Raw genomic sequence first — 19,876 nt, 5'->3', positions numbered from 1 at the left:
GGAGACTTTCACAGTGAAACAAGCAATTCACAGCAGACAGCACATGTGCTTTAGTTACAAGGTCGCATTTTGCTTCTTATATTGAGTGCCTGCCGGTATGGTGACACATCACACATGGCTGGGCAACAGAATTCCCTTTCCAGGCAGCCATGGTAAGCCAAAGGGTACGCAGGGTTGGCTTCTTCCGCCTTCATAACATATGGGAATGGTTTTAAACTGCAACACCCTCCTTTGCCATAGCAAGCAATGCCGATTGGGTTTGCCATTTAAAAGGAGGGGCTGCGGATTTGGGTTGGATGCGCAGCACACCCCTCCTCCCACTGCATGGCTATTCTCCTGGATGATCTGGAGAATCATCTTTAGCCAAGCCCAAACAGCCCAGCATGAACGGGGTCCTTTACTGTTCCCTTACAAAAATTCCCCTATTTCAACCTGGTGACCATGAATGATATCACTCTCCTGAGACTGACACAGAAAGATAAAGACCGAATGTTACATGAATGTGACCAAAACCCAGGACCATTCACTGCCATGCTTTGTGCTGCAATGATTCCAGACTACTTGCTATTGGCTTGGCGTGGTAAAGTGTCCTACCGTGGAGGATGAAATAAGGCAGCCCTCCCCAGAAACCTCTGCAAAGGCTCTCAGAGTACTTCCAGGAGAGCTTCATGGAGATGTCCCTGGAGGATTCCCTCTTCATCCCCGGGCATGTTAACAGACTTTTCCAGTAGCTGTACTGGCCGCGAATGCATCCCAATTCTTCAGGGCAAATCAGACATGAAACACAATTACTTTTAACCCCTGTAGTGTAGTTACAAATGTGCACTCACCAGAGGTGCCTTCTCCGCCTTCAGGGTCCAGGAACCTGCCTTGGGAGGATATTGGTTCCAGGGTGATGAAAAGATCCTGGCTGCCAGGAAGAATGGATTCTCCGCTTGCCTGCAGCGCATTCTCCTCCTCCTCCTCATCCACAAAATCCTCTTCCGTGTTGCGTGAGACTCCTCCCTTGCAGGTGTCCACGGACAGTGATGGGGTACTGGTAGGGTCCCCCCTAGAATGGCATGCTGCTGATCATAGAAGCGGCATATATGGGGCTCTGACCCAGAGAGACCGTATGCCTTCTTTGTCTTGTAGTAGGCTTGCCTGAGCTCCTTAACTTTTACATGGCACTGCTGTGTGTCCCTCGTGTAGCCTCTCTCCACCATGTCCTGTGCGTTTTTGGCATATATATTAGCATTTCTTCTTTTTGATTGGAGTTCTGCCTGCACAGATTCTTCTCCCCATACAGCAATCAGATCCAGTGTCTCCCGTTTGCTCCATGGTGGAGCTCATTTGCGATTCTGGGAGTGCCTGGTCACCTGTGCTGCTGAGCTTGTCACGCTGACCAAACAGGAAATTAAATTTAAAAGTTCCCGGGGCTTTTCCTGTGTACCTGGCTAGTGCATCGGAGTTGAAAGTACTGTCCAGAGTGGTCATGCTGGATCACTCTGGGATAGCTCCCGGAGGCCAATACCGTCGAATTGCACAACGCTGCATCTGCACTACCCCAAATTTGACCCAAGAAGGTCGATTTTAGTGCTACTTCCCTCGTTGTGGAGGAGTACAGCAGTCGATTTTAAGAGCCTTTTAGGTCGATGGAACGGGGTTGGTTGTGTAGTTGCATTGCTTATAAAATCGACCTAACATGGCTAAATTCTACCTAACCTCGTCGTGTAGACCAGGGCTGAGTGTACAGGAGAAGTGAAATTGAAGTTGATATACCTTTAATAGTCCTAATATACTTATGTGCATCCTATCATTGTTGTCTGGCTTAATTCTTAATGCAGGAAAAGCATTTTAAGCTGTTATCTTAAGCCTGGTCTTCACATAATTTTTGTATCCATTTAATGGAAATACTATTTAGTGATATAAGCACCTTTTGTGCTGGTATAACTGCACTCTCACTGGGGAATTGAACCAACTTTACATGTGTTTAGAACTGATAGTTGTTAAATCAGTACAAAAACTGTGTAGACAAGCCATATACACCACACTATTAGGTAGGGTCTTTCTGTGATTTGGTTTTATGCATGTATATATATTCTAAAACATAACCAGTCTTTTCATGAGAATTAAAAATGGCTTTGTTGGGACTTCAGCATTCCCATAGCTCTGTTCACCATTCAGACCAGAACATGAAACAGTGCCTTGTGTTATTTGAGTCTATTGAAGTAGGAAAATGAAACAGCATAAGTGGTTGACAAGTAAATCATCTTTGTAGGAACATTGTAGGATTGTCTAGATGTCAAACACCTATTTTAAACATTTTTAAATTAGCACAAACTGCTATGATAAATATAACTGTATGCGTGGTCTGAAACTTACTTGTCTAATACTTACAATGCTGAAAGACTGTGTGCATAGATTATCTTACAAAATGCATAGCTGAAAATATCACTTTAGTCACATTGGCATATGGGATGCTTCTCAGAATATGATTGGTTTATCTATGAAATTCAGGCACTACATATTGTTTTGTATGATGTGCTTTTTTATCTGTTAATCCATATATTGAGAGTCTTCGAAAGTGGTAAAATGCTAGTCTCTTAACCACTCCTTCCTCCATCTTGTGTGGTCAGTGAGAATTTATTTTGTTTTAGTGCCCAAATGCACTAATATTTCCCAGATTTTTTCACTCAGTTTTATTGAAGCCCTGTTTACTGTGTAACATTGTAGAGTAAATTAAACGGCTTTTAAATAACATGACAAATATTGACTTTTCAGACTTTTCTGTGACTCGTCCTGATGAAGACAATTCGCATAATTAACTTATTTTGATATGAGGTTTTATAGCTTTGTTTTTAAAAGCTCATTACTCTTTTCCCTTCCATTGCCATCCCATCATCTTTTTTTGGTCAAATGTACATATTTCAGATAAACTCTTATTAATACATAATATGTAAATAATGCCAAATGGCTATGGAGAAACTTCTGTAGCTTATCAGTTGCTAAAAAGCAATGATCCATTGTCTCTCACCTTTTTTTGGAATAAAAAGAACTTTATACCCATGGTGATTATTTGCAAAAGACACTGGTTCCTACTTACATAATCCTCACTTGCCTATTCTGTTCCCTTGGGATTCAGTCTGCTCCCACTGAAGTTAGTGATAAAACTCATTAACTTCAAAGGCATGATCCTGCACCATTTGAGTTGTTTTTAACTGAAACGTCATAGAAAGTTAACTGGCAGCTGGAAACCAGAGCAGACCACTGGCCACAAATAAACTGGTAGTGTTACTCTGACGAAATCTAGCAAAACCAAAACCAAAATTAATGCAACCAAAAGCTGCACTAAACAAAGACGTCATGTTTTCTGTGTGTTCTTCATCTATGCTCTGAAGGACACCATACTTGGCCTCAGGTGGACTGCCAGCAAGAGTGATTATCTGACCTGACAGTAGGAGTGATTATCTACAGTTTAGCCAGTGAGCTTCTGATTGTCAGGATTGGGTCAACGTAGGAATATAATGTAAAGAACAAGAATTCCAGGTCAATTTCTTTTGCAGATTTTCTCCATTGCTGTTGAACCCTATCATCTGTCTTAGTTTAGACCCTCTATTTAATTTTTTTTATAAGAGAATAGATTTTCTAATGCAAAAATCTATGAATTGTCTCCATGCTGGAATTCCTGCCACCTTTATATGGAGCTTGTCTGTGTTGGTCTTATTTTCAGTTGCAAGTTGATCAATTAGTGCTTAGCAATTCATGTCCTTTGTTGTTGTTGTTGTTGTTGTTGTTATTGTTAATTCTTATTGTAAAAACACTTCACGCACGGTACTAACAAATCTTGATATTAAAACAAATCAAAATGAATAAAAAGGAATATACGTAAATGACAAGCTGATACATTAGGTATTGAAAAAACATTGATTTACTCAAAATCCTATGTTTAATCCTATGTCTTTCTATTCTGAAAAGTAGAACTGAAATTGTAGAGATCCATATTTATTTTCCACTGAATGCATCCGATGAAGTGAGCTGTAGCTCACGAAAGCTTATGCTCAAATAAATTGGTTAGTCTCTAAGGTGCCACAAGTACTCCTTTTCTTTTTGCAGATACAGACTAACACGGCTGCTACTCTGAAACCTATATTTATTTTCTGTTATTTTGGTTAAATATGCTCAGTTAACAAGTAAAGTTTTTTTTTCTAACTGCCAGCCTTGAAAATTCTACCTGGGCTCCATGAATCAACCTGGGTTTTTTTTTATCACTGATGGTAAAGGTTCTGCGGGGTAAAGCAGACCCTACTTTACAATTCTGTTGATGATGCAGCTCGCTTTCTTATCTTAGTTGGCTCTACAGGCCTAACAGGAATAAAAAGCGGTATAAGCGTTTTTTGGTCATTTAAGCAAGTGAGAAGCTTTTTATTCCTTTTATTTTTAGTTTTTTAAAGAAAGAACATGCTGGAGCAGAATGGGAGACACAATACAGATCTATAAAATGTAACAGGTATGAAAACAAGAGAAATCAAATACAAATGTGGAATCTCCTAACTTAACAGGAGAAATGTGTATATGCATGGGTGTATGTGTAGAAATGATCAATGAAATTGTTTTTAATTGTTCACTTTAATAATGTAACTTCATAAGCAAAGTTTTATGAATGAAACAACATTAATTCATAAAACCGGTTACCCTAATAACTGGCTAATTGAGTTTCACTTTCAATCCAATTGCTGCTTAAATCGCTAAAACTTGCACTGCTTCAACATTGTAACTTCTGTTCACTGTTTGTCATTTATTATATTTGTCTATATTGGAACTTCTGTTCCCTGTTTGCATTCCTTACACTTGTCCATATTGTAACTCAAACTCCATTTTAACTTGTCCCAAACTCCGTTTTAAAATGCTCACTTCATTTTTGCTAAACCCTGCTGTAATCTTATTAGTTTAGTTTAGATGTGTGAATGAAATGTATGGTTGATGGAATCAGCCTCAAGCCCCAGCCTGTCCTGATGAAATAAAGTGTAAACACCAACGGCTGAAGATGCAGACAACAGCCCTGACAAAGCAAGAAGAGTCCACGCTAAAAAGAAAAGAACAAAAGTACAATTGAAGAAACATCAAAGCCAGGTCCTAGGCTGAAAGTCATGTCTGCAATTCACGGGTGATCAATCACACCGAACCCAGAGGCAGCGTGACACAGCAAGACCTATAGGCTCTGGATTCAAACTAAAGCCTACAAAAAGGATGGGTGAGATGGAAGATTTTGGAGGGTAACATTCTGCTGCCAACATGGAAGGGCATCAGTGCATGCCCAACAGAGACCCAGTTCTTCCTTGTGCCTGGCTTTCCTGGCCAGTTAGCAGCCACAAGCTACGAACCCAAGCCACGAACTCAAGCTACATTTAGGACTGATAACTATACAGCAGCTGCAGAACATTTGGGGTGTGTGTGTGTGTGTGTGTGTGTGTATATATATATACATAGGTATTAGATATTAGTTATTGGTCTTAAATCAAATTGTGTTATAATAAACGTGACATCTTGTCTTGTCCCCTGAAATGATCCTGTGTAGTGTTGTCTGCATAACATATGTGTATGTGTATATATATTAGGGCTGTCGATTAATCACAGTTAACTCACGCGATTGACTCAAAAAAATTAATCACGATAAAAAAATTAATCGCAATTAATTGCACTGTTAAACAATATAATACCCATTGAAATTTATTAAATATTTTTGGATGTTTCTCTGTATTTTCAAATATATTGATTTCAATTACAACACAGAATACAAAATGTACAGTGGCTCACTTTATATTATTTTTTATTACAAACATTTGCACAGTAAAAATGATAAACAAAATAAATAGTATTTTTCAATTCATTTCATACAAGTACTCTAGTGCCGTCTCTTTATCATGAAAGTGCAACTTACAAATGTAGGGTTTTTTGTTACAGAACTCCACTCAAAACCAAAACAATATAAAACTTTAGAGCCTACAAGTCCACTCAGTCCTACTTCTTCTTCAGCCAATCTCTAAGAGAAACAAGTTTGTTTACATTTACGGGAGATAATGCTGCCCACTTCTTAATTACAATGTCACCTGAAAGTGAGAACAGGCATTCACCTGGCATTGTTACAGCTGGCGTTGCAAGATATTTACGTTCCAGATACGCTAAAGATTCATATGCCTCTTTATGCTTCGGCTATCGTTCCAGAGGGCATGCTTCCATGCTGATGACACTCATTAAAAAAATAATGCATTAATTAAATTTGTGACTGAACTTCTTGGTGGAGAATTGTATGTCTCCTGTTCTGTTTTACCTGCATTCTGCCATATATTTCATGTTATAGCAGTCTTGGATGATGACCCAGCACATGTTTGTTTTAAGAACACTTTCACTGCAGATTTGACAAAACACAAAGAAGGTACTAATGTGAGGTTTCTAAAGATAGTTACAGCACTCAACCCAAGATTTAAGAATCTGAAGTGCCTTCCAAAATCTGATCTAGACTGGGTGTGGAGCATGCTTTCAGAAGTCTGAAAAGAGCAACACTCTGATGTGGAAACTACAGAACCTGAACCACCAAAAAAGAAAATCAACTTTCTTCTGGTGGCATTTAACTCAGATGATGAAAATGAACATGCGCCTATCTGCACTACTTTGGATTTTTATTGAGCAGAACCCATTATCAGTATGGACTCATGTCCCCTGGAATGGTGGTTGAAGCATCAAGGGACATATGAATCTTTAGTGCATCTGGCATGTAAATACCTTGTGATGCCGGCTACAACAGTGCCATGCAAATGCCTATTCTCACCTTCAGGTGACATTGTAAACAAGAAGTAGGCAGCATTATCTTCTGAAAATGTAAAAAAAACTTTTGTGTCACTGAGCGATTGGCTGAAAAGAAGTAGGACTAATTGGACTTGTAGGCTCTGAAGTTTTACATTGTTTTATTTTTGAATGCAGGTTTTTTTTGTACATAATTCTACATTTGTAAGTTCAACTTTCATGACAAAGAGATTGCACTATTGTACTTGTATTAGGTGAATTGAAAAATACTATTTCTTTTGTTTTTTACAATGCAAGTATTTGTTATCAAAAGTAAATATAAAGTGAGCACTGTACACTTTGTATTCTGATATTGAAATCGATATATTTGAAAATGTAGAAAACATCCAAAAATATATAAATAAATGGTATTCTATTATTGTTTAACAGCACGATTAATTATGGTTAATTTTTTTTATTGCTGGACAGCCCTAATGTATATATCCTAATAAAGTGAAGCATTTGTATTTGTCCTCATGGATGTTTGAGAAATTATTTTATTCATAGTCTAACAGAAGCCTGATTTTTAAAAAAATCCTAGTTATTTTCATATCTGAGTTTCTCCATGTGCCTCAGACTCTTTTAACTCAATTAATATTAGGTGGCGGTTTCCTTTTTTTTCAGTATTCAGTTAAAGATAATCTTTCCCCAACCAGAAGATAAGAAATTAGTCTGGAGTAGTTTTTCAGTAGGTCAGCTCTTTTCCTACCGGAGTTTGAAAGAGAACTAGTTGGGCAGTCTAGATCAAGTGGTTTCAGAAATTTAATCTAAGATACACGAGAAATTGGCCATCTTTGAACCTTCCCACCAGGTATGGAGAAAGGTATATTTTCTCATGCAGTTTCTAACAGGCATCATAGGAACTTTAATACATGTTTTTTTTAATTTGAGAGCAAGAAAGATACCACTGAAACGTCACCTTTTTTTTAATGGCAACACATATTCAGCGTAGATGAGGTAACTGCAAGCTTATTTTTTCGCCAATTTTGTATTACTATAGAGGGAAACTCTCAGAGTACTTTTATGGGAATTTTGCGTGAAAGAGAAAACAGACCATAGGTGACAGGATTTCTAGTGTCTAGCTGTAAGCATTTTGATTGCTGTGATCCTACAAATACTGGAGAGAAAGTTACAGTTGATGAGATACTTTTAAACTGTATTATAAGGGGTAGAAAAATTGATATCAAATAGATCACTGCCAGGTACATAAGCTCTATATTTAGGTGTTTTATGTTTTACTTTGCCCATTTAAATTTAAACTGAAGAATCTTTGAGTTCACTAGTCAAGGCCTAGTTCCATCACTTTGGAGCCTTAATAATTTACCTTGAAACTGGAAACCACCTTAAAACTCCACAATTTCTGCTTAACAGCAGGTATCAAAACTGAGGTTTCAGGTGTCTCCAATAAAACATTATTAGCATATAAAGCTAATTTATTCTCTGAGCCTCTAGTTTATGTGCCAGGAATGCCACTCTTGTTCCTAGTTATCTGTGCAAAGAGTTCTGTCAATACAGCAAAAAGAAGTGACAAAGGATACTCTTGCCCAGTTCCACTGTGCAAACAATTAATTTGTTTTAGTGCCCAAACTATAACCTTGCCTGTGGAGTGTTGTGTAGTAACTTAGTCTGGTGCATTATATCCCCCAGATTTATGCTTTGAATTTCCCTCTTTAAATAATTCAACAACTTGATTAAAGACTTTTCTTCATATTAGGGACCTACAACTGAGCTCAATGGATCATTCCGGCCGACCTCTTACATTGTGTGCCAGTTGATGCCTTGAAAAGAACAGGTCTGATCTCTGTTCACCAATCTAGGTAAGATAGGTTCTATCCTCGTAGCTGGAACTTTGGCAAAAATCTTATCATCCAAGTTAAGAATGAAATTAGTTGAAACATGCAATGTTGTGGAAATTACAGGCTTGCTGTAGCTGTTCTGTGAGCCACAGTAGGCTCATAGCACTGCCCAGGGAGACTGCTGTAAATTTACAGGCCCTCAGGGTTATCAAAGTTACACTGTGGGCCTTTCCAGCCCTCACCACAGCCCAGGATCGTGAGGACACAAAGGTGGTTTGAAGTCACCTTAGCTCCTCTACCCTTGGGCTGTGAGTCCTGGGCTGCTCCTCTTAGAGGCACAGCACAGGATCACACCCTATGCCTTTTTGAAAAGTAACACTTAAATGGATGGCATCTAATAATAAGTTCCATGACTATATTTTTAGAATGCATTTGTGGGAATTTTCAGTTTTTTATTTCTGCCTTAATGTGTTCCTTTGAACCCTTTTTTTTCTAGAGGCAGTACTAACTAATGAGTTTCCCTCTTGGAAACACTCCCATGAGCTTCCCAACCAATATCACTGGAGGCCATAGGTACTGGAGCTGGGGGTGTTGCTGCACCCTCTGACTTGAAGTGGTTTCCACTGTATTCAGGGTTTACAGTTTGGTTCAATAACTCTGAGCACCCCCACTATAAAAATTGTTCCAGTACTCCTGTTGGAAACTTCTAAATTTTTTAGTTTGAAATATATTTGAGGTTCTTTTCTAAAATCACTACCTTTGAGCAGTAAGAAATCAAGTGTACCTAATTTTTGCCGCTCAGTTTTTCTGACCTGTCTGAAGTTGGATTAAGTATTGCTTTTTAGTTGTATTCCAGTGTGTTTTTACTTGTGAACTGAACGAATTTGAAAAGCCATTAAAAGTCAGTGGAGATGGAACCTATTATAATGCCTTTTGTGCTCAGCTTTCAGACTACAGCTGCACTTCAGCTTTGATCTGCTTAACTTAGTGGGTTTCCATTGTGTGTAGAATTGATACTGCATTCATTTCATATATATATATACAGCATTTCTGATACTCTGTACTTGGTCATAAGATGGACTGACCAGATGGAGTATTAAATCCTTTTCTCAAATATATTGTTAGAGCTTTTGGAACTTTAGATGTTAAAGCTGTAGTTACTGTACATATTGAGGTTTAATATTACAGTATACATTAATTTTATAAGCAAAAACATTATTTTAGGGCATTGTAATGTGGAGCTCTGTACTCTTTAAAAGCAGTGTCTGAACTATCAATAGAGACATCGGTCTTACAGTATAAGGAAAAGTTGATTAAAACAAAGGCTTAATGGTATCAATAGTGTCAGCTGTGATGCCCACTGGAGTTCTGTGCCCATGCGTCGGTATATTATGCGCCACCGGTCCTATGCTCTCTCAGTTCCTTCTTACCACTTGTGACAGTTGGTTGGAGTGCCTGGTCTTGCATAGCAAAAGAGTTAGCGGTTCTTAACAGCCCATTGTTGTTCCCTTTCTGTTTAGTTTTAGGTACTTAATTAGCATTTTAAGTAAGTGATTAGCATTTTAAGTAGTTGTTAGTTTAGTGGTTAGAGACCTGCCTGGGACTTCGCTCTGGAGTGGAGCATGCCCCGTTCTCCAGGCTGTGTTCGTCCTGCAACAGGCCGATGCCTATCAGTGACCCTCACAACAGCTGTCGAAGTGCTTGGGGGAATCCCACGTAAAAGATAAGTGCAGGATTTGTAAAAACTTTCATCCCAGAACCCAAAAGGAAAGGGACATCCGCTTGAGAACCCTCCTGAGAGCTGTCTTGGAAGCCTTGTGAAATACTGATGATGCCAGTTCCATACTCCCTGTGGCCGACTCGGACAAACCGCCAGCACTGGACTCGGAACACGGTGAGGAATCCACCGTGGGGACAACTCAACAGGCACAAATGCCCAAAGAGCCATCTCCAGAACGGAAGGGGGAACCCTCCCTCCTGATGGAGGCTGTGCTGTGCCCAGTGTCGGAGCCTTCCTGACTGGATTCTGCTCGTAGCACCTCAGCATTGGTGCAGAGCACCCCACCGGCACCAGGATCCTGCTGGCACCGCCCCCCCTTGCCAATGCCCAAGAAGCAGCCGAAGAAAAAAGGCTCCCTGGCACCGTCCAAAGAGGGGAAGGGAACTTTGGGCAAAGGACCCAGTTCAGGCCACATGCCCTCCCCAGAGCTACAAGGGAGTACCGTTAAGATCGGACCCCCTTGCCTAGCCAAGGATCTGCCTCTGACTCCTGGGAGTGGTAGGGGATATCCTGGCTTCCATAGAGACCTTCGTTGTCTGGGACGGCCCAAGCGGCCAAAGACCTGGTGGTCCTAACGGTACTGCAAATGTTGTGCCAGGTGCCAGAAATGGCTAAGGCCCTGCAGCCCAAGGGCAAGCCGGTCATGGGACCTCGCCAAAGGGCAGGGAAGTACCATTGGTCCCTGGATCGCAGGCATTCATCCCTGTCCCCATAGCCTAGGACACCGGTCCCATAACCCTGGTCACTGGCTATATGGCATAGGTTTCCGGCACTGCACTCTCCTTCCATGAGGTATGGATCGCTGGAATCAAGGCACTAGTCCTCACAGTCCTGATAACAACCAGCCTCCTACCTAAGAACACCTTGGTGCAGATCTATCACCCAGGAGGTCTCGTAGGTGCTGATCACCACCGTTGTGGGACTACTCACCATTGTGGCACCGATCTCTACTGCCTCGTTACCACTTGAGGAACAGGCTGCAATCCCCGCCCTCTAGACATTGGTCTCTGGCAAGAGTTAGTTGGCACATGCAGGCCTCCACAGCCCCACCGTTGTCACTGGAAGGGGACTGGTCTGAGTTGGAGCCGGGGTTCAGCCCTTTGCCAAGTGGAGTACAAATCCCTGTCAGCCCATGAGACCAGCATGACGCCGGCGGCGTGGCAGCAGGGACAGTAGCCTGCTCAATGGCTGTCTTGGAAGCCTTCGGGGGGCGGGGAGGAGGGGAGTACCGGTGATGCCAGTTCTATATTCTCATCGCTCTTCTGTGGCCGCCTCGAACAAACCGCCAGCACCAGGTTCGGAACACGGTGAGGAATCCACTGTGGGGACAACTCAACAGGTGCAAACGCCCAAAGACCTGTCTCCAGAAAGGTAGGGGGAACCCTCCCTCCCCCGTGTTGCCCTCATCATCTTCATTGACAGATGAAACGGTGGCCGGGCCGTCCCGGTCTGGCAGTCCCCCCGACGACTTTAAGGAGCACCAGGCTCTCCTTAAAAGGACGGCTGCCAACTTGAACCTTGAAATCAAAGAGCTGGAGGAACAATCAGACGACTTGTTCAATGTCATATTGTCCTCCACCCTGACCCACATTGCACTACCTGTCCACCCAGGGGTCCTAAAGATTGTTAGACCACTGTGTCAGACCCCATCTTCAATTCCACCCACGTTCAAAAGAGTGGAAAAGAAGTATTTTGTCCCTGCAAAGGGGTTTGAAGATCTCTATATGCACCCACCAGCGGCGTCATTGGTCATGTCCGCTGTTAACGAGAGGGCCAGGCAGGGCCAGGTGAGTGGAACATCAAAAAATAAAGATGCCAAACAACTAGATCTCTTTGGCAGAAAGGTTTAGTCGATGGCCAGCCTACAATTCCGGGTATCCAACCACCAAGTCCTGTTGGGCAGGTACAATTTTAATTTATGGGACTCCCTTATGAAGTTCAGGGAGGCCCTTCCACAGGAACTAGCCCTCAAGTTTGCCATGATCCTGGAGGAGGGCAAAGCAGTGGTGAAGGGTGCCCTCCAGATGGCCTGGGACACTACAGACTCAGCCACCAGGGTGGTTGCCTCGGTAGTGGCCATGAGGTGCAGCTCTTGGCTGCAGTCTTTGGGTTATCCCAATAGATGCAGGCCACAATCCAGGACCTCCCGTCTGAGGGCGCGGGGCTCTTTGAGCTCACTGATGCAAGGCTGTATGGCCTGAAAGCCTGCATTCGCTGGGCCTCCACGCTACACAGTAGGCCAGAAAGCAGTTCTGGCCTCCTCCTCCTCCATCTTGGTCCTGGGGATCTTCCCAGCAGGTGTCCTACAGGAGAAAGCGCAAAGGAAAAGGATTTAAGCGCCGCTGCCCTTCGTATTCTTGCTCACCAGCTCAACCTGGCCCTTTGAAACACCACGGGTGCCAGAGACAGTGTTTTGAAGGTGTGACTGGGGACAGTGCCCCAGTCAAGTACCTGGATCCACCCTCCTGTTCTTTCCTCAACCGCCTACTCCCCTTCCAATTGGCATGGTTATAAGTGACATCAGACCGTTGGGTGCTCAACACAATATCCTTGGGCTACACCCTACAGTTCTCAACTGTCCCTCCCTTTCCTCTCCCTCTTCAGAGACCCTTCTCAAGTGCAATTTGCTCAGGAGGTGGAAAACCTCCTAAGGCTGCGCGCGGTGGAGGAGGTCCCTCCTGATATGAAGGGAAAAGGATTCTACTCCTGGTATTTCCTAATCCCGAAAGCAAAAGGGGGCTTAAGACCCATCCTGGATCTGCGTTGCCTCAACAAGCATTTCAAGAACTTGAAGTTTCGCATATTCCAGGAGACTGGAACGCTGCCCTCAATTTGAATGATGCATTTTTCCATTTTCCCAGGACGCAGCTGGTTCCTGTTTTGTGTTTGGCCAGTGCCATTTCCAATTCACGGCGCTGCTCTTTGGTCTCTCGTCAGCCCCGAGAGTGTTCACAAAGTGCATGGCACCAGTGGATGCTTACCTGAGGTGTCGGGGTGTTCAAATTTACCCGTACCTCAACAACTGGCTGATCAAGGGTCGGTCTTGGCATCAGGTGAGGCGGCACCTTGGGCTGGTTTGCTCCATATGTTGCGATCTAGGTCTATTGATAAATGAGAAAAAATCAAAGTTAGTTCTGGTGTAATGCATAGAGTTCATAGGAGCGGTTCTTGACTCTACTCGGGCCAGGGCCTTCCTCCCTGAAGCCCAATTCCGCGTGATGTCAGACCTAATCTCACATATGCAAACCCACTCTCTCACCACCGCTCACATGTGTTTGAGGCTGTTGGGCCACTTGGTGGCCTGCACTTACATGATTCGGCATGCACAGCTCCATCTCAGGCCCCTACAGGCGTGGTTGGCATTGGTCTATGTCCCCAACAAAAACAACATAGACCAGTTAGTCAAGGTTCCGGACCACATACTGTCGTCACTCGCTTGGTGATTAGACCTGCATTGGTGTTGGAGGGAGTCCCCTTTGTGGACCCAACCCCGTCGGTCACCCTGGTTTCCGATGCTTTGGATCTGGGGTGGGAATTCCATCTGGATGACCTCGGCATGCAAGGTTGTTGGTTGAGTCATGATCACTTTTTACACATAAATGTCAAGGAGCTCAAAGTGGTAAGCCTGGCCTGTTAAGATTTCCTGCCTCATATAAAAGAGTGGTTCAAGTTCTGATGGCCAATATTGCCACTATGTTCTATACCAAAAAGCAAGGCGGAGCCTGGTCCTCAGCCCTTTGCCAAGAAGCCATCAGGCTCTGGAATTTTCTGTGTTCAGCACGCTATTCATCTTGTGGCCACTCACCTCCCAGGGACAGGAACACTCTGGCAGATCACCTCAGCAGGACCATCTTGTCTTGCCACAAGTGGTTGCTCCATCTTGAGTTAGTCAGCATCATTTTCCAAAGGTGGAGGACTCCCCAGGTGGACTTGTTTGCATCCAGGCACAACAGAAAGTGCCATGCTTTCTGTTTGATTCGGGGGAGCTGACAGAGGCACCCTGTTGAACGTTTTCCTGCTCCTGTGGTCGGGGACTATGGTGTATACCTTCCTTCCAGTGTCATTAATTCACAGAGTTCTCATGAAGATCAAGCAGGACAGAGCAAAAGTAATCCTCATTGTGCCGGCTTGGCTGCGCCAGCACTTGTTTGGCACATTGCTGGACCTCTACAGCTCATTACAGCTGGCCTCGTTACAGCTACCACTCTGGCCAGACCTATAGTCTCAAGACAATGGCAGACTGTTACATCCGAACCTGACAGCGTTGCACCTGATGTCCTGGCTGCTGCATGGTTGAATGTGGTTGAGCGGCTGTGCTCAGCTGGTGTCCAGGTCCTGCGGGGCAACAGAAAACCCTCTACTGGAGCAACCTTCCTGGCCAAATGGAAACAGTTTATATGCCCGACTTCAGATAAAGGCATTTGATCTGAGAGGCCCTCAATGCATTTAATCCTGGATTACCTCCTGCATCTTCAACTCCAGGGTCTGTCTCTTTCATCTGTTAAGGTCCACTTGGCCTCTATTTCGGCCTTTCATCCTCCACTCGAGAGCAGGTCAGTTTTCACCCACAACATGACGGTCAGGTTCCTCAAGCACCTAGTGTACCTATACCCTCTGTGGGACCTAAATCTTGTGCTGTCGCGACTCACGGGAGCACCCTTCGACCCTCTGGCTTCCTGATCCCTCCTCCTCCTCTCCTGGAAGGTCGCTTTCTTGGTGGCAATAACATCTTCCCGCAGGGTCTTCGAGTTTAAGGCACTTACCTCGGAGCCACCCTACACACTGTTTTACAAGGACAAGGTCCAACTTCGACCACATCCGGCCTTTCTACCCAAGGTTGTTTCGTTTTTTTATATGACTTAGGACATATTCTCATCTGTATTCTTTCCTCAACCTCATAAGTTGGCGGAGGAGCGCAGATTGCACTCGCTCGATGTCAGAAGGGTGCTAGCCTTCTACATTGAGAGGACCAATTCTTTTCATAAGTCGCTGCAGTTATTTGTCGCAGTGGCTGACAGGATGAAAGATCATCCAGAGTCGGTCCAGAGGATCTCAATTTGGATTACTGCCTGTAACTGCTACTGCTACAACCAGGCCAAGGTGCCCCCTCCGGCGATTGTAACTGCCCAATCAACCAGGGCAGAAGCCTCTTCGGCAGCTTTCCTAGCCCAAGTGCTGATCCAGGATATCTGCAAGGCTGCCACCTAGTCGTCCGTCCACACGTTTACATCGTATTATGCGCTTATCCAGCAAGCTCGAGACGATGCTGGCTTTGGTAATGCAGTATTGCAAGCTGTATGACTGTGAACTCCTTCACACAACTCACAGTCAACCTGTGTAACTCGTTGTCAGGGGATGTTGTGACAGCCAAAAGCATAATGGGGTTCAAAAGAGAATTAGATAATTTCATGGAGGATAGGTCCATCAATGGCTGTTTGCCAAGATGGGCAGGGATGCAACTCAATGCTCTGAGTGTCCCTAGCTCCTGACTGCCAGAAGCTAGGAGTGGACAATGGGTGATGGATCGCTCAATGATTGCATGTTCTGTTCATTCCATGTGAAACCCCTGGTATTAGCTACTGTCAGAAGGCAAGATATTGGGCTAGATGGAACATTGGTCTGACCCAGTATGGCCATTCTTATGAGATCATGTCATTGCATCATGCTTGTTATAAACAGGCCTATTTCTTGGATACACTAAAAAGGTCAGCATCCGTAGTTTAAAGGTAGAATTAAAAAGATCCCCCGAGAACAGAACAGAACCATATGTTGGGGATTGGTCCTGCTTTGAGCAGGGGGTTGGACTAGCTGACCTCCTGAGGTCCCTTCCAATCCTGATATTCTATGATTCTATGATTCATATATTGAAAGGGATGGTACCAGGGAAGGGACACTACAAGTACAAGTATAATTAAGTTTGCCAAGAAAAGGGAGGGGAAGAGGGAGCTCCGTTGGCGTATGGAGCTAGGGGTTAGGAAAAGAAGGGGGTTTTATCGGCGTATAGAACTGTAGTTGTGGGAGGGGAAGAGGAAAACTCTTTTGGCATATACAAATAAACCCAACTGGTGTGAAGGGGTTCGAAGTATGGTTAAACTCTATCGGCGTATAAAAATAGCCCAGTCAATGTAAAGGGCTTCAAAATATGCTTGCTTGTTTAGCCCCAATAAACCCATCAATTGCCTGCAAACTGAACTCTGAACTGTTATTTTCCGGCAAACTAAAAACTAAAAGGGAAGAGGGAGCTGGACCCCCGTCAACACTGCACAGCAACAGTAGCTGCCTTTGATGCTTACTAGGCACAAACTACACAGTATCCACAGTGCCCTATAAAAATGGATATTTATTTTCACCTATCAGGAAAAATTGAGTATACAGTTTAAGACTCAAGGCTGATGTCAGCTTTTTCAGATGCATCTGTACTGAAAATGACGTAACCAGGGTAAACATTATAAAAATTAAACCTTAAAAGGTGAATGGCAATTTTTGGTTTCAAATATCCATACACTTTCAACTTTGATATTTCTCATCATCCACAGTCCAGAGTTCGATTAGTTAGTGAATGGAGTGAAGAGGTACTCCTAAGAGATATCATTGAAATATACTATGAATATTTGTGTTTTGACTAAGTCAGTCACATCTCACCATTGCTGCGTCTTGATATTTGGATTTATAGTTTGTGCCATCACTCCAGGCGTAAGAACAATACAGATTTTCACATGCATTCAAAAATAATAATCCAAATTAATATGGGGGGAAAAACTACTCCCAAATCAGCCAAAGAAAAGAGAAAACTGGTACTGTCCCAATTCAGACCACTTCTTTAGAACAAAACAAAGTAAATAGTTCTTGCATTGTGCCCAGAAAGATGTCAAATTTGGGCTCTTTTAGACCAAAATTTGGGTCGGTGGTGTATGCATGTACATGTTTGATACTTTTGTTTATTTTGTTTTTAAGGCAAATGGTGCACCTATGCATAGCACAAGTTAGCACTAGAAAATCTATTTTTGTAGAGAATGAATAATTACTGTATGCAGGGCTGGTTTTGACAAGTTGCAGAAACTTTGATTTCAGGTGGCCCCAAGTTGAGAGGAGTCCTCAGGGGCCTGGGAGGAGAGGCTGTTTTGCCTATGTTCAACTCAGCTTCTCACTCCATACCTTACACAGTTTGATGTGTTGAAGTAATGTAAAGAACTATCCACCCAGATCTGCCCATTGGTTCAGATATGGAGCTGTCCAGGAGAAAGGAGAATCTATGCAACATGAACTTCATTTCCAGCACCCCTGTGCTAATCCGTGTCCAAGTACTAAGAGGAAATTAATCTTCCTGCTGGCTGCATTAACTTCTGCATAGCTCTGGTTGTGAAGGACAGGTGTGCTGCAGGTCTATCAGCTGTCCTATTGTGTATATTTTACATTTAAAACAAACAAAAAAACACTTAAGTGCAGAGAGAGTCTGTACTTCTCAATCTTTTTTTCATTCAGATGCCGAAGTCCTTTTTCTGGCTGTCTCTGGTTAATTCTGGTAAGGAATTGTCCGCTAAGGAAGAGTCAGTGTGAAAGCACACAGTGTTTTGCAAGTGCATAAAGGACAAAGCCCTTACTCTGAGGAACTCAAATCGAACTTGAACAAATTTAATATGTATTAAATTCAGATGCAAGATGGCATGTAAACTTTGTTAGTGATTGCATCAGATTTGTGAGGCTTCATGAATGATGTAGATTTTTATGGCAGGATTAGAAGGCTACAAAAGAAATTACTTGGGGTATGTCTACACTACGAAATTAGGTCGAATTTATAGAAGTCGTTTTTTTTGAAATCGGTTTTATATATTCGAGTGTGTGTGTCCCCACAGAAAATGCTCTAAGTGCATTAAGTGCATTAACTCGGCGGAGCGCTTCCACAGTACCGAGGCAAGCGTCGACTTCCGGAGCGTTGCACTGTGGGTAGCTATCCCACAGTTCCCGCAGTCTCCGCTGCCCATTGGAATTCTGGGTTGATATCCCAATGCCTGATGGGGCTAAAACATTGTCGCGGGTGGTTCTGGGTACATATCGTCAGGACCCCGTTCCCACCCTCCCTCCCCCCATGAAAGCAAGGGCAGACAATCATTTCGCGCCTTTTTTGTCTGCTGCCAGCCAAAGATGTAAAGGATAGATGGAGTGGGTCAGAACAAGAAATAGACCAGATTTGTTTTGTACTCATTTTCCTCCTCCCCTGTCTAGATCACACTGCAGTCAGTCACAGAGAAGGCGCAGCGAGGTTAATCTAGCCATGTATCAATCAGAGGCCAGGCTAACCTCCTTGTTCCAATAACAACGATAACTTTGGTGCACCATTTCTTATTGGAACCCTCCGTGCAGTCCTGCCTGAAATACTCCTTGATGTACAGGCACACCCTTTGTTGATTTTAGCTCCCTGAAGCCAACCCTGTAAGCCGTGTTGTCAGTCGCCCCTCCCTCCGTCAGAGCAACGGCAGACAATCGTTCCGCGCCTTTTTTCTGTGCGGACGCCATACCAAGGCAAGCATGGAGGCCGCTCAGCTCATTTTGGCAATTAGGAGCACATCAACCACCACACGCATTATCCAGCAGTATATGCAGCACCAGAACATGGCAACGCGATACCGGGCAAGGAGGCGACGTCAGCGCGGTCCCGTGAGTGATCAGGACATGGACACAGATTTCTCTGAAAGCATGGGCCCTGCCAATGCATGCATCATGGTGCTAATGGGGCAGGTTCATGCTGTGGAACGCCGATTCTGGGCTCGGGAAACAAGCACAGACTGGTGGGACCGCATAGTGTTGCAGGTCTGGGACGATTCCTAGTGGCTGCGAAACTTTCGCATGCGTAAGGGCACTTTCATGGAACTTTGTGACTTGCTTTCCCCTGCCCTGAAGCGCATGAATACCAGGATGAGAGCAGCCCTCACAGTTGAGAAGCGAGTGGCGATAGCCCTGTGGAAGCTTGCAACGCCAGACAGCTACCGGTCAGTTGGGAATCAATTTGGAGTGGGCAAATCTACTGTGGGGGCTGCTGTGATGCAAGTAGCTCACGCAATCAAAGATCTGCTGATATCAAGGGTAGTGACCCTGGGAAATGTGCAGGTCATAGTGGATGGCTTTGCTGCAATGGGATTCCCTAACTGTGGTGGGGCTATAGACGGAACCCATATCCCTATCTTGGCACCAGAGCACCAAGCCGGCGAGTACATAAACCGCAAGGGGTACTTTTCGATAGTGCTGCAAGCTCTGGTGGATCACAAGGGACGTTTCACCAACATCAACGTGGGATGGCCGGGAAAGGTGCATGATGCTCGCATCTTCAGGAACTCTGGTCTGTTTCAAAAGCTGCAGGAAGGGACTTTCTTCCCAGACCAGAAAATAACTGTTGGGGATGTTGAAATGCCTATATGTATCCTTGGGGACCCAGCCTGCCCCTTAATGCCATAGCTCATGAAGCCGTACACAGGCAGCCTGG

At 43.8% G+C, this 19,876-nt stretch overlaps 2 protein-coding genes across 5 annotated transcripts in view; one reads left to right on the top strand and one right to left on the bottom strand.

The window, feature by feature from the left end:
- Positions 1–19,876, top strand: part of FBXL2 (F-box and leucine rich repeat protein 2) — a 125,203-nt gene that overhangs the window by 47,634 nt on the left and 57,693 nt on the right. The gene's annotated exons all lie outside the window — the stretch shown is intronic.
- The window catches only part of LOC140907935 (uncharacterized), an 81,847-nt gene that overhangs the window by 59,582 nt on the left and 2,389 nt on the right, over positions 1–19,876 (bottom strand). The gene's annotated exons all lie outside the window — the stretch shown is intronic.

Source organism: Lepidochelys kempii, chromosome 2, assembly GCF_965140285.1.
Source record: "Lepidochelys kempii isolate rLepKem1 chromosome 2, rLepKem1.hap1, whole genome shotgun sequence".
NCBI lineage: Eukaryota > Metazoa > Chordata > Testudines > Cheloniidae > Lepidochelys > Lepidochelys kempii.
Note: the sequence above shows the minus strand (reverse complement) of the source record. Positions and strands in the feature narration are given on the sequence as shown.